The sequence below is a fragment of the Monodelphis domestica genome, chromosome 2 (assembly GCF_027887165.1).
Source record: "Monodelphis domestica isolate mMonDom1 chromosome 2, mMonDom1.pri, whole genome shotgun sequence".
NCBI classification, from domain to species: domain Eukaryota; kingdom Metazoa; phylum Chordata; class Mammalia; order Didelphimorphia; family Didelphidae; genus Monodelphis; species Monodelphis domestica.
Window position 1 is genome coordinate 358,265,224 of NC_077228.1, and position 16,308 is coordinate 358,281,531.

Sequence of the window (16,308 nt, forward strand, 5' to 3'; positions counted from 1 at the left end):
CCACTTTGCTATCCACTTCCCTTTTATGGGTGATTTTATCCCTTGAATATTCAGCATGATGATTACTAATCTTGTATAGCCCTCCATCATATTATCCCCTTTAAATTCTGCTCTATTCTCTTCCTCTATGTCCCTACTCACCAGTATTTTGCTTTTTGTCACCCCCCCACACACTTCCTCCTCCCTCCAATTGCCTCTCTTCCCTTGTCTTATTCCCCTTCTACTTCTCTGTGGGGTAAGATAGATTTCTATACCCAACTGAATACGGTAAGATAGAATTCTATACCACACTGAGTGTACTTCTATTACCTTCCCTGAGCCATTTATGATGAGCGTAAAGTTTAAGCATTGCCTGTCACCATCCTTATCTTCCCCTCTCCATACTGATTTTTCATGCCTCTTTATGTTATATAATTTATCCTATTCTATCTCTCCCCTTTTCTCTCAGTGCAATCCTGTGACAAGGGGATCACTTTAAAAGACTGATATATATTAATTAAGGTCGCCAAGGAATTCAGCTATGTAATTCCTAAATGAAAACTCAAGTCTGCAGTCAATCTTTTATGGAGTTTAATTACAATAGGAGGAAGAAAGGAATTAGAGATAGAGAGAGAAAAAAAGGGAGAGAAAGGAATAGGGCTTAAATACCCCTTCTGTTTAGGCTGGGCCAAAAGGCCCAAGCCCTTAGATAGCTGGGGCAAAGAAAGGAGATCAGTCCCTATTACTCACGTGACCAAAATGGAGAAACAGTCTCAGAGGCCCCCACCTTCAGCTTCCTTCAGAGCAAGCTTCTCAGAGTACACTGCCACCACTCTGATCAACTCCTCAACCACCCTAAGTCTTCAGACCCCCCTGATCTTTAAGGAAACCATCCAAGTTGCCTCCCCTCAGTTCTTACATCTACCAATCACTGTCCATCAATTTCCCTGTGCCAATGGAGGCTCTAGCTTAACCCAGGACCGCCCAGAGGCTTTGCACATGTCTGTTGAAGGTCATCTTTTCAAATGATTAAATCTTTGCTCCTTTTCTACAGCCCTTTCTAAATCCTGTTAACCTGAGTAGGGTAGAGATTGGAATAATTAAATTTTGATCTAGGCTGCAGCCCTTACTCAATCCTGTTAGGACTGAATAGGGTGGAGATTGATTCCAAGTATCTCCATTGTATCAATTCTAAAATCAATCATGACTCAAAGAAATTCCAGTTCTATGCTTAAGCATAGGTCAAAGTCCTTTCCATTGTTCAGCAAAAGGTTTCTGTCCTAAAGTAATCTTAAGAAGGGAAGAGAAGGAACCTCCCATGCCAATGGGGTTCCCATTCCAATAGACTATCAGTAAGAAATTTTCCAAGTATGAAATATCCCAATGGTGAAATTTCCAACATTTATAAGTCTAAGGAATTTTGAGGTTTACAATCCTCTCAGCCCTTGATTGATTTTTTTACATATTATTCATATGTCTACATATCATATAATATATACATATTGTTCTATATCATCACATTTACATATACACTATACAGTCATATATGTATTTATTATATCATCATAATCAACTTATTTCCCCACCCTCTTTCTGGGTAAATTCCTTCTATTTTCTCTACTACTAAGAAATTTTTTTTGAGAATTATAGATATCCTCTTTCCATTTAGACATATAAATATTTTGACCTTAAAGAATCCATTAAATTTCTCTTTCTTTACCTTTTTGGGCTTCTTTTGTGTCTCATGTTTGGACTTAAAATTTTTGGTTTAGGTTTGGATTATTCCTCAGCAATGCTTAGAAATCTATCTTTTTGTATGTCCATTCCTTCCCCCCCCCCCAAAAAAAAAGGAATATACTCAATTTTACTGGATAGGTGACTCAAGGTCGTAAACCCAAATCTTTTTCCTCCCTGAATGTCATATTCCATTACTTTTCATCCTTTAATGTAGAAGCTGCTACATCCTGTGTGATCCTGATTGTAGTTCCATGGTATTTGAATGGTTTCTTTCTGACTACTTGAAGTATTTTTTCCATAGCTTGGTGGCTCTTGAATTTAGCTATTACTTTCTTGGAAATTGTCATTTGTGGATTTCTTCCTGGAGGTTATCTGTGAACTCTTTTAATTTCAATTTTATTTCCTTGTTTGAGAACCTATGGAGAGTTATCTTTGATAATTTCTTGTAATATTATGTCCAAAGTTGTTTCTTGATCATGGCTTTCAGGTAGTCCAATAATTTTCAAATTGTCTCTTCAAGATCTATTTTCTAAATCAGTTGTTTATTTCAATAAGATATTGAATATTTACATGTTTTTTCCCATTCCTTTGATTCTGCTTTGTTGTTTTTTAGTTTCTCATGAAATTATTAGTTTCTTGATGGTCAGTTCTAATTTTTAAGTCCTTATTTTTCTCTGTCAGTTTTTGGTTCTCCTTTTTCAATTGGTCCATTTCTTTTTGCATAGTTTTCATTTCTACTTTCATCACTTTCCTTTCTTCTTGTTTCACTTTCATTTCTCTTCCCCACCTTTTCTCTACCTCTATTAATTGGTTTTGAAGTCTTTATTGAGTGCTTCCAGACTGTGTCCAATCCATATTTTTTTTCTACTTTGCATGTTTTTGCTTTGCTTTTATTGTCCCTTTCTATGTCTGTACCTTGCTTTTTGTCTACATAAAAATTCTTTAGAGTTAGATCCCTTTTTGTTGTTTGCTCATTTTTTCCTATCTAATTTTAGGTAGTCTCTGTTTTCTGGAAATTTTGGGGTACTCTCTTAAACTTCAGTCCTTCCTTGATGTTATTCTCAGCTTATTATCTGGGTTGTTACTAGTTTATACATGCCCTGAGGGCTGAGATCTCTGAGAGTCCCTACCTCTGCTGATATAATGGACCCTTGAGATACTGATAGTTTAAAGACTTTCCACAGGCTTGGGTGTAACCTTTTGGTCTCACTCTGAACTTGATCAGGTCAGAAGCTGATCAAATTCCAGCCCCATCCTTAGGCTTAAGTTTTTGGTCTCACTGTTTACTCAATCCAATCAGACACACCTTTGATTTCTCTTTCCTGGGGCTCCACTCTTAGTTTTGGGCAAAAAGATTGGGTGACTCCCACTGTGAACTGTGTCCTCACTCCATACTGTCCATTATGTCCTCATCCCAACCCCAGACTGTGATTCCTGGCTTCATTCTGGGCCCACGCAGATCAGCCTGAAGATTTTTTTTAATAGTTTCAGGCTTAAATTGATTTGATTCATTGGTACTTCTATGGAGAGGGAGTGAAATTTGGTGGTGCAAGTATTAGGTAAGGGATGAAATAAAAAACCTTGGTACTAGTCTTATGTAAAAGATAAAAACAATTCTTCAAAACTACTTCACTACTTCTCAGAAGTGATAATTCCTCCTCTTTTCTAAATTATGGTTTTACAAACAGAATGAAAATATACTTTGGTTGCCATATTTGCAAAGACGGTTTCTCTGAAGGAACTGTTGTCATTGAAAACATATCCAGCAGAAAAGTAAATAGGAACATGTACTGAGCACAACAAACTTTCAGGGAGCAATACATTGTACTTTCAGTTAGATTTGTTAAGTTTGTCTTCCAAAAGGCTTGCTTTGATTATCTTGATCACCACTTTTTGCTATAATCACATTCCTTACTCCCAAGTCCATTACTTTAACTTGCTAATGACTAGAGTCATATAACAATGCTTCTCATTGAAACTCATCAGATCATCATGTTTAGTAGTGTATATTGCTTCAGCCCTTATTTGTCACTATCATTAGCTCATTTTGTGCAACCAGATTTCTTTTCTCTGATTAGATTAATCTTAAAAAGAAAAAAATGTAAATCGCATGTATAGGGGAATATTACTCTATAAGTCATGCATCTCAATAAAATGTTTTGTATTAGTGCAGTGAAGAATTCTGCCTCAAACATCTTTTGCTACTTTTTTTGCAAGAGTTCTCTGAAAACTATTTTTATCTTTAATTTGATTAGCATTTATTTTTTATTTTTCTTTATTTTAATCCAATAATTAATTTACACAAGTTTTCCATGGTTACATGATTCTTATTGATTCCCTCCCCTGCTCCCTCCACTGACTTGGAGTTGATAAGCAATTGCACTGGCTTATACATGTATTATCAGTCTGAAAACTATTTTAATTATACTAAAAATACAACTTTTATTAACCTTATTGGTGATTTTATTTTGTAGGTATCCTCTATAATTGCACATATTTTAATTCATCCTGTATGTGTTTTGTCAATGTCCCCACATATACTTTCCACTCAGAGTCCATACAACATGCTGATACCTTCCTCTATATCATTTGACATTGCATGGATTCTGACAGTACCAACTGTTAGTTACTGTTTTCCTTGGCTCTGTGATCAGTTCATTTTTTTTTTGTATATTTTTCTGATGATGTTCTTTATTCCACTTTTTCTTCATAATTACTCATTTGATATGTGTTGAACATGTTCAGGCTCATCATTAGATTCTCAAAAATGCAATTGCCTTCATTAGGATAGAAAGTATTTTTCTATTATTTTTCCATGTTTATGCAGATTTGATTTCTTAGATAGTAAGCCTTATGTTAATTGGCTTCAAGTTACCTTTTTTAATGGCTCTACAAAATTATTTTTGCTGGCCTAATATATAGTTTCCTTCATGTACTTCAGTAATTGGCAAATGAATTTACATTTTAACATCATCATCATCATCTCTTTTATATGCAGATAAACAGAGTTGCATTGTGCCTTCTTACCACATTTTTATAGCAAGAAATTTATTTTTAAAGTACTTTAAAGAAAGACAAAATGTCAATGTTTTTAGAATAGTGTGTATCATGTGTAACCTCTAGGTTTTGGAGCTGCTGAATTGAAAATCTATAGTAACTTTCTATATCATAATCCTGCATTGAAATAATTTTTATAAATGATATCTATTTGTGAAAATGATTTGATCTTTTTTTTAGTACTTGATTGTTTAAAACATTTGTTTTGAATTTTAGGCAGGTGTAACTTGAAACAATCTACAGGCAGAAAACTATTTCAATTAATATGTGATAAAAGGAATTAGGAATGAGCCACAAAGGAACATTACTTATCTTGATATCAAGAATGTGGTATCATGGAATTATAGACAGCTAGAAGGGACCTAAAATTTCATTAATTCTATGAACAACCAAGAATCATTCTGCAAAATTATTGGATATATAAGCTGTATTCACTTTCTTACCTGAGTCAATCATCATTTATGTGTGCTATGAATACAAATGCTTCTTCCTAATATGTGAAAGATTGATAAGATCCTCAGTATTTTTTGGAAAAAGAGACCATGTCTTTAGATTTGCAGGCCAATTCTTATTCTACCACACTTCACTGCTTTTCCATGGGAATATTTGTGTATCAAAGCAATGTAGCCATGACATTAAACAATATAATTTAAAAATTATTCTGAAAATGCATATCAGGCATTTTGAGGCCTATTTGGATTAGAAAAATAGAACACATAATCTAAGTAGAAAATAGGAAAGAAAAAAGTCCAAGATGGTAAGAGATTAAAACCAGTGCATCTCTTTGTTATGGTAAAAATTGGAAAATGAAGGGGTTTCCAGCAATTGGGAAATGGTTGAACAATTTGTGGTATCTGATAGTGATGGAATACTATTGTGCTGAAAGGAATAATGAACTGGAGGAATTCCATGAGAAACTGGAATGACCTTCAGGAATTGAAGCAGAGTGAAAGGAGTACATTGTACATAGTGAAAGGAAAACATTGTACATAGAGATGGATACATTGTGGCACAATCAAACTTAATAGACTTTTATACTAGCAGCAATGCAATGATCCAGGACAATTCTGAGGGACTTATCAGAAAGAATGCTATCCACATCCAGAGAAAGAGCTGTGGGAGCAGAAATGCACAAGAAAAACATATGATTGACCATATGCTTCGATGGGGATATGATTGGGGATTTTGACTTTAAATGATTACTCTATTTCAATTAGTAATATTATGGAAAAAGGTTTTGAACAATGGTACATGTAAAACCCAGTGGAATTGCTTGTTGACTATAGGAGCGGGGGAAGGAGAAGGGGAGGAAAGTGAATCATGTAACCATGGAAAAATATTCCTAATTAATTAACTAATTAATTAAATAAAAAACAAAACAAAACAAAAAAACAAACAGTACTCAACTTAGCATATCAAAGAATATGTAACAGAATAGGGAATTTGAAAGAAATAATTCCATATTACTATATCGGTATAACAAGTATTAACCTCAGTCAACGGAGGTAACTAACTAGACAATACAGTGAAAAGAGCATTAGACCTGGCTCATGTGACCTTGAGCAAGTTACTTAACCTCTATCTGTTTCAGTTTCCTCATCTATAAAACAAGCATAATAATACCACCTACCTGCCTGGGTTGTTGTGAGGGTAAAATGATATAATATTTTTGTAAAGTCTATTGCAAATATTAAAGCAATATGAAACTGCTAGTCATTGTTATATTACCATTACTGCCTAAAGAAGCTACAGAAACTGATGTTGAATAGAACAATAAAGACAAGGATTCATCTCCCTGGTTTAGGATTACTAAACACATAATGATTCTTAGTAACTTTTTGAATATGCAGCTGACTAAATTGAACCTGACATTGCTAAGTGGGTGGCATATTGTTTTCCTTGAGTGTGTATTCAAGATGCAATGGATCACAGAGCTCCCACTTCTGCTGATTTACTTTAGAATGAATAATGCACCAGAAGAAACTTGAATTGTCTGGCAATTTTGACATTTTCTGTTAATAAACTCTAGCACCTCTCTATTCTAGTATAAAATATAAACTCAGTTCTTTGGCTTTTAAAACACTCAACAACCTGATCACAATCTACCTTACTATTTTCATTGTAAACTGCTCCTTTTCTTTTATCCATTGGCTCCCCCAAACTACCTTTCTTGATTTTCCATGTGTGGCACTCCATCTTCATTTTCTGTGCATTTTCACTGATACTCTCTCATACATGAAATTAACTTCTTCCTCTGCTCTACCTCATATTATCCCTTCCTTCCTTCATGATTCAACCCCAATAGTCTCTTCTCCATGAATTCTTTTCTTACATTCATTCCCAACTACTGGTGCCTGCCCTCCCTAAATGACCTTGTTTTGTTTTGTATTTAATTCTCTATGTGAAACTATCTCCCCCAATAGAATATACGCTCTTTGAGGATAGAATGCTGCTTCATTGCTTCATTTTTGTTTTTGTATTCTCAGTGCTTTGCATTTTGTCTGGCCCACAGTAGGTACTTAATGAATGTTTTTTGATTCAATGAAGGAGAAAATAGATATACATCTTGCATTTTTATCTATCATTTTGGTCTAGGGATATGATTGCGGAAGAGAAAGACAGATAGGCCAAATTAATCTGTGGTCGCATAAGTAGTTGCTAAAAAATAATATTTTCTCTTCTGAATCATTGTGTGATAATAGAAAAAAAAATTTACTCCTAGAAATAGAAAGGGTGGAGGGGACATTTGAGTTGTACTTTTGAGGTCTGTAAGACATGATATAACTTTATTGATCTTTTTTTTTTAGTTCCTTGATAATTCACTGATAACTTAAATAAGATAGCAGTATTTAAAGAACAATTATTACCAATGCAAATATTTGACTGAGTATCCCATTTCCTGGTGACCACTAGTTAGCTGCCAACTGATTAAGCAGGTTGTTGCCTTTTATTATTGCCAAATATTTAGAACAGCTCATCAACTATAATGTGTCTTATTATATATTTGCTTTCATAGAATATTTAGAAATGATCTCTTCCTCATTTTGTTTTATAACACTTTTTATTCCTCATATTATTTTTTAAGTTATTAAGTGACTACTCTTTTCATATTTTATTGATTTTCACTTTATGTGATACAAATACAGGTCCCTGACCTCAGGTAACTTGTCAAGGGAAGCAATACTAATGTATATATGTGGAAAACCAAATAAAAATACACAGTTGAAGCATACAATATCTCTGTCCTTTAAGAAACTAACTTCTTAGGGAATTGAGGCAGCTTAGTGTCATTAGTGGGTAAAAACTGAGTCTATAGACAGGAAGAAATGAGAAATCTTACCTTAGATGTTGGCTGTTTGAACCTAGGTAAGTTACTTAAACTCTTTCTCCCCCAATTTCTTCATCAATGAAATGGGAACAATGATAGCCCTGACTGACCTTTTAGGCTTGTTATGAGGGGGAAAATGAGCTAATATTTTTAAGTTTTTTTCTCAAACTTTAAAAAGATACATGAATTCCATTGTAATTGTTATTCCTTCTGGAAATAGATAACTCAAGCTCTCCATAATCAAATAAATGTTTTCGAGAAAAAAATGATAATAATAATTAGAGCCAATAAATTGATCATCCTGAAACAAACCTAGTGGTACTTCTCTCTGAACTTAGGCTAAGTCAGTGATGACAAACTTATGGCATACATGCCAAATATGTCACACAGAATACTCTCTGTGGACACATATGCTGCCACCCCCTCATTCCAGCTCTACCCCTCCCAGAATTTGTTACTAGAAAGGCAGAGGTAATCAGGTAGAACTGTTCTGTTCCTCCTTTCTACTATGGCTGATGATATTTTTTCACATCACCCACTCCTCTGCCCAGCACCCCAATGAGAGCACACAGGGGTTAAGGTGACAAGATCACAGGCAGCAGACATGGAGGGGAGCAAGGGAATTGGGTCACCCACACACACACATGCCTCTCTACACTGGCTGAGGACATTCTTCACTTCACCCATCTCTACACCCAGCAACCCAATGGGAGGGTTTTCTCCCTATCCTGTATGGGGTAAAGGGGGTGGAGCATACATAGAATGGGGTGAGGGATAGGACATAGAGACTCGAAAAGGTTTACCATCACTGAGCTAGGCTATAGTACATAGACATACTGTCCATAATCAGGCAGATAATTGGTTAATAGAATACAGTGAATTGACTCAATTAATATCATCTTCTAGTCATTGAGGTTTATTATTCCATCCCTCTTTGATTCTTTTCTTATTCTCCATTCCCCATGATAATCAACTGTCGAATCTTGTTGATTCTACCTTCATCACATCTCTCAATTGTTCCCTTTTTTCTAAACTTTTTGTAACCTTCCTTGTTCAGACCATCTCATTTCTTTCCTTTGCTATTTCAGTTCCCTTGAAGTGGCCATCCTGACTCAGGTCTCTGTCTTCTCCCAACTATCCTTCATATAGGAAGAAAATCTTCATAATACACTTTTCTTTTTATGCTTCTACTCAAATCATCTCAGGGTTCCCTGTGGCTTATCAAATAAAATAAAATTTACTATTCTTAGTATTCAAGAATATCTGCAATCTTTTTCTAACTTTACTTTTCAGCCTAATCTCTTATTCCTGTTTACATATTCTATATTGAAATCAAACTGGGCTAATCACCATCTCCTATTGTTGTCCTGTCCTTTCTTATTTTGGGGATCCTTTATTCATTCCAACCTCAATACATAATCTTCTCATCATCATTTCCATCTCTTGAAATCTCTCCCTTCTTTTTTTGTCCAAGAAGACTTTTTTGAAGTCTTCAAGATGAAAGTGATTTTCCCTTTCCAAAATGTCTCATAGTACTTCTCTCCTTTGTATTTTTTATCTCATGTTATCTTGTTCTTTCTTGTTTTATAGAATTGCATTTTACAGATCTGCCTCTCCTTCCTACTATGAGATTATGGCTCTTTATACTAGTAGCTAGGTAGATGGATATAGGGATCAGAGAGGATTGATTCAAGGATAACACATACATAGAATCAGCATGACTTGACTATTTATTTGATGGAGTAGAGAAAATGAGCAAAGAATTAAAGATAAAAGAGAAGTTTTGAGAATTTTTGAGTAGTAATATCTTAACACATAGCACCCCGGGACTGCTAGAAAGTTACTTTAGGTTCTATATTCATGGTTGGTGGAAATATTCTGGAATGTAGTTTAAAAGGCACCTATAGACCACAGTAAAAGCATTTCTTGAAATAGCATAGTAACAAAAGCCAATAGGACTCCCACTACTCATAAACTGAATTTCACTCTCCTCTAAATAAAAAAAACTCAATGGGTCTTAAAATCTCTAGTTTTCTCTAAAATTCAGATTTAGAACCACTTTCTACATTTAGCCTTCATCTTCTCTCCATAGTTATAGAGCCTGCTCACAGTCATATTACTTTGTATTTATTTTGTGTGTATATGCATGCATGTGTACATATGTATACTCATATATACATATATTATGTCTGTGTTTTTATGTATATATACATAAAACTATATGTGTTGTCTACCTCAATAAAATATAAAGTGCAAGGTTTATTTCATTTATTTCTTTCCTATCAACCCACCCACAACCTCAAGAGTAAGTATACACAGTATCTTACATATAATAAATGTTAATTGATGAGAAAGAATGAATATTCATAGTAATCACATATGGAAATATGTTTAGGACACTTATGTAAAGAGACAAACATTCAAGAAATATGTGTTCAGGGTATATATACATATATGTACACATGGCCATCTATTTCTTCCTATATTCTACAGTTTCCTATATCTTCAGATAATGCAACTATACAACTATACAAGATTCTGTTAGATCAGTTCCCTGCTGGGATTTGTTCTCCATGGTTTCAAATTAGTCAGTGTGTCTTTATTTCAACTGGTTTGAATTTACCCAGCAAGCTTGGGGTTTGCCCAATATATTATCTATCATCAACTGATGATCCTGCTGTTAGTAAGTTTCTTGCCAATAGGGGAAGAATGTAGCTCTTTTTCTTTGGTATTTTCCCTTTGATCAAAATTTTACAAAGCCCAACCTTGGATTACTTCCACCATCTATATCTTTTGTTCCTTTCCATGAACTACTAAATGGAACCAAACAGCATTAGAAAAGAAAAAAAAACTTAGCTGAATATAGCCACATATCTGTTTTTTAAATTTAATTGCCTCATCTATGCAGTAAGGTAAGAATTCAACTCCTCTCACTATCCCATTCTCTTCAACTCTCTTCTCTTCCCCACTATCTCACTTACTAATGGCATCACATTCCATAGTTTTGAGTATCTTCATTTGAATTTCCATAATTTCCATAATTGTATCCATCAATAGTCTCCTGATATCCAGTTCCATATCAGGAATTGTCACTTGGACCTCCCCCATTCTTACCAACACATATGATAAGATAGATTTCTATAGCTAACTGAGCTAACTGACTGTAGATGTAACTCCCACTTTGCACCATTTACAATGAGAGTTCAACCATTACCTGCCACTTCTCATTTTCAATTCCACTGTACTGATTCATTTTTTTTTACTTTTATCTTTTGCTTAGAATTGATATTAAGTATCTGTTCTGACAACCCATACAAACCAAAAATGACAGTTATCCTGTATCCCTGAAGACAAAGTTCTCTCTATATATTTTAGATAGGAGACTTCTGAGAGACAATGAAAAAATTCTCATAATTTTCTGCTTTCCTTCTAATCTTGGCAACATTTAATTTATTTGAACAACAATTTATCAATTTAATGTATTTTAAATTATATGTTTTACATCTTGCAGTGCTCTTCATCTCTTGTTTAATCATAAATTCCTTTCCTTAACATAAATTGAATAGGTAATATATTCTCTGTTGTTATAAATTCCTTGTGATATCTATTTTGATGTCAAAATATCATTTCTATTTTGATCTGATATTAGTGAATTACAAAAGACATTGGTCTATACCTAGGATAGACATGATCATAGAAGAGAAAAGGAAGGATTTTGATTACTTAAGATTAAAACAGTTTTGCACAAGCAAAATCAGTGTAGTTAGTTTTGGAAGAGAAATAGTTAAAAGGGAAAATATCTCTGTGTTCAATTTCTCTGATGAAATTCTAAAATATAAGAATTAGACTAACACACATACCTAAGAAAAAGAACCATTTCACAAAAAATATCGGATTTAAACAAGCACTACAGATTAAGAAATAAAATTATCAATAACAATTTGAAAAAATCCTTTGAATCAATAAAAATAAGAGAACTGTAAACTAACTGATAATTTAATTTACAGACACAAGATCATAGATTTATAGTTTCACATTTAGAATTCATTGACTTCAAATATTTCATTACACAGATCAGAAAATTGTTGCCCAAAGAGTTTAAATGACTTGCTCAAAGACACGCTGTTAATAAGTCTCTGAGATAGGATTTGAACTCGTGTCTTAATGGCACCATCTCTAAAACTCTACTATGGCAGGTAGTCCTTCATATTCTTTCACATTTCACACAAATGGCTAAATGGTATATTTATATGCCAAACAACACTGAGCATAATTATCTAGACCAGTAATTTTAATTTTTAATTTTAATTCTTACAATGGTAAATCTTTTAGGGACCAAGTTCCCAAATTGCAACTGTCATACTGAATGTGAGCTGCCTACTTGCCCCAGACAGGGAGAGAGGAAGAATTCCTATTAAGCAGCTGGGCAAAGAGGTAGATGATGTAAAAAATATCCTCAAGTATGATGAAGAGGAAGAGGGCAGCAGGCCCCCTGACACACATGCCATAGATTCACTATAATGGCGTTAGACAAGAAGTTGATGTTTAGTGAAATAGAGGGCTTCCAGACTTTCCTGACCCCAAAATCAGAACTGAAAAAGAGAATTCAGTGAGCAAATTCAACAATTGAAAAAAGCATAAAAAGATATGAAAACTTAAGGGTTTCAATAAGGTTTAATCAATAAAATTCATACATTGGATTCTGATAATCAATATCTATTCATCTAAGATATCAATTATATGTGAGATACTTAAGATATTTAACGTGTTCAAGATACCTGAAGTACTTAAAATACTTAAGAAATTTATCCCTTCTAGGACAATGAGAAGGATTATACATAGGAAGAAGGAAAGGGCTAAAATGAATGGTAGGGTTTGATTATCCAAAAACAGGAATGCAAAAGAGGAACACATGGGAGAAGAAAAAAGGAGAGCTAGAAGGGGGTAAGCTATCTCTCATGAAGAGAAGCATAGGAGTCAGTACAGTAGAAGAGAATATTGAGGAAGGCAGTATGCTTGAATCTTATTCTCATCAAAATTAGTTCAAAGTGGGAATGATACACATAATCAGTCTGCAATAGAAACCTACTACAATGCCCTATCAAGAAATAGAGAAAGGGGAAGGAGAGAAGGGGCTGAAATGGACAAAAAGGAGGATGAATTGGAGGAGGTAGTGGTTATAAATAAAACATCTATGAACAAAGAAAGACAGACTGAAAGAGAGAAAAGAGTAAACTAGAAAAAAAAGAAGGTGGAAGGAAAGACAAAATTAATAATCAAAACTATGAATATGAATGTGGAATGATGGAAAGAATAATGGAATAGATTAAAAACCAGAATATCACAAATTACTCTTACAAGAAATAGATTTAATGCCGAGGAATACACATAGAATAAAGTAAGGAGATTATCCTAAAGACTGAATGGATCAAAGAAAACATCATAGACAGAATCAACAATTTCAACAAAGAAAATTACAATGAGGAAATCACATTAAAACTCTATGAGATAGGATTCATACCAGGGATGCAGGGCTGGTTCAACATTAGGAAAACCATCCACATAATTGACCACATCAACAAGCAAACTAGCAAGAACCACATGATTATCTCAATAGATGCAGAAAAAGCCTTTGATAAAATACAACACCCATTCCTATTAAAAACACTAGAAAGCATAGGAATAGAAGGGTCATTCCTAAAAATAATAAACAGTATATATCTAAAACCAACAGCTAATATCATCTGCAATGGGGATAAACTAGATGCATTCCCAATAAGATCAGGAGTGAAACAAGGATGCCCATTATCACCTCTACTATTTGACATTGTACTAGAAACACTAGCAGTAGCAATTAGAGAAGATAAAGAAATTGAAGGCATCAGAATAGGCAAGGAGGAGACCAAGTTATCACTCTTTGCGGATGACATGATGGTCTACTTAAAGAATCCTAGAGATTCAACCAAAAAGCTAATTGAAATAATCAACAACTTTAGCAAAGTTGCAGGATACAAAATAAACCCACATAAATCATCAGCTTTTCTATATATCTCCAACACAGCTCAGCAGCAAGAACTAGAAAGAGAAATCCCATTCAAAATCACCTTAGACAAAATAAAATACCTAGGAATCTATCTCCCAAGACAAACACAGGAACTATATGAACACAACTACAAAACACTCGCCACACAACTAAAACTAGACTTGAACAATTGGAAAAACATTAACTGCTCATGGATAGGACGAGCCAATATAATAAAAATGACCATCCTACCCAAACTTATTTATCTATTTAGTGCCATACCCATTGAACTACCAAAATACTTCTTCACTGATTTAGAAAAAACCATAACAAAGTTCATTTGGAAGAACAAAAGATCAAGGATATCCAGGGAAATAATGAAAAAAAACACATATGATGGGGGCCTTGCAGTCCCAGACCTCAAACTATATTACAAAGCAGCAGTCATCAAAATAATTTGGTACTGGCTAAGAAACAGAAAGGAAGATCAGTGGAATAGACTGGGGGAAAACGACCTCAGCAAGACAGTATACGATAAACCCAAAGATCCCAGCTTTTGGGACAAAAATCCACTATTCGATAAAAACTGCTGGGAAAATTGGAAGACAGTGTGGGAGAGACTAGGAATAGATCAACACCTCACACCCTACACCAAGATAAATTCAAAATGGGTGAGTGACTTAAACATAAAGAAGGAAACCATAAGTAAATTGGGTAAACACAGAATAGTATACATGTCAGACCTTTGGGAGGGGAAAGGCTTTAAAACCAAGCAAGATATAGAAAGAATCACAAAATGTAAAATAAATAATTTTGACTACATCAAACTAAAAAGCTTTTGTACAAACAAAACCAATATAACTAAAATCAGAAGGGAAACAACAAATTGGGAAAAAATCTTCATAGAAACCTCTGACAAAGGTTTAATTACTCATATTTATAATGAGCTAAATCAATTGTACAAAAAATCAAGCCATTCTCCAATTGATAAATGGGCAAGGGAAATGGATAGGCAGTTCTCAGATAAAGAAATCAAAACTATTAACAAGCACATGAAGAAGTGTTCTACATCTCTTATAATCAGAGAGATGCAAATCAAAACAACTCTGAGGTATCACCTCACACCTAGCAGATTGGCTAACATAACAGCAAAGGAAAGTAATGAATGCTGGAGGGGATGTGGCAAAGTAGGGACATTAATTCATTGCTGGTGGAGTTGTGAACTGATCCAACCATTCTGGAGGGAAATTTGGAACTATGCCCAAAGGGCGACAAAAGAATATCTACCCTTTGACCCAGCCATAGCACTGCTGGGTCTGTACCCCAAAGAGATAATGGACACAAAGACTTGTACAAAAATATTCATAGCTGCGCTCTTTGTGGTGGCCCAAAACTGGAAAACGAGGGGATGCCCATCAATTGGGGAATGGCTGAACAAACTGTGGTATATGTTGGTGATGGAATACTATTGTGCTCAAAGGAATAATAAAGTGGAGAAGTTCCATGGAGACTGGAACAACCTCCAGGAAGTGATGCAGAGCGAGAGGAGCAGAACCAGGAGAACATTGTACACACAGACTAATACACTGTGGTATAATCGAACGTAATGGACTTCTCCATTAGGGGCGGTGTAATGTCCCTGAACAACTTTCAGGGATCCAGGAGAAAAAAAACACCATTCATAAGCAAAGGATAAACTATGGGAGTGGAAACACCGAGAAAAAGCAACTGCCTGAATACAGAGGTTGAGGGGACATGACAGAGGATAGACTTTAAATGAACACTCTAATGCAAATACTATCAACAAAGCAATGGGTTCAAATCAAGAAAACATCTAATGCCCAGTGGACTTACGCGTCGGCTATGGGGGGTGGGGGGGAGGAAAAGAAAATGATCTATGTCTTTAACGAATAATGCTTGGAAATGATCAAATAAAATATATTTAAAAAAAAAAAACTCTATGAGATGCAGCCAAAGCTGTACTTAGGGGTAAATTTTAATTTCTTATTGGTAATATTAAATAAAGAGAGAATGAACAGATTGATGAATTTTGTATAAAACTAAAAAAATAGAAAAAGAACTAATTAAAAATCTTCATTTAATGACCAATTTGATATCCTGAAACTCAGGGGAAAAACTGATGAAATTGCAAATAAGAAAGCCATTGACTAATAAATAAGGCAAA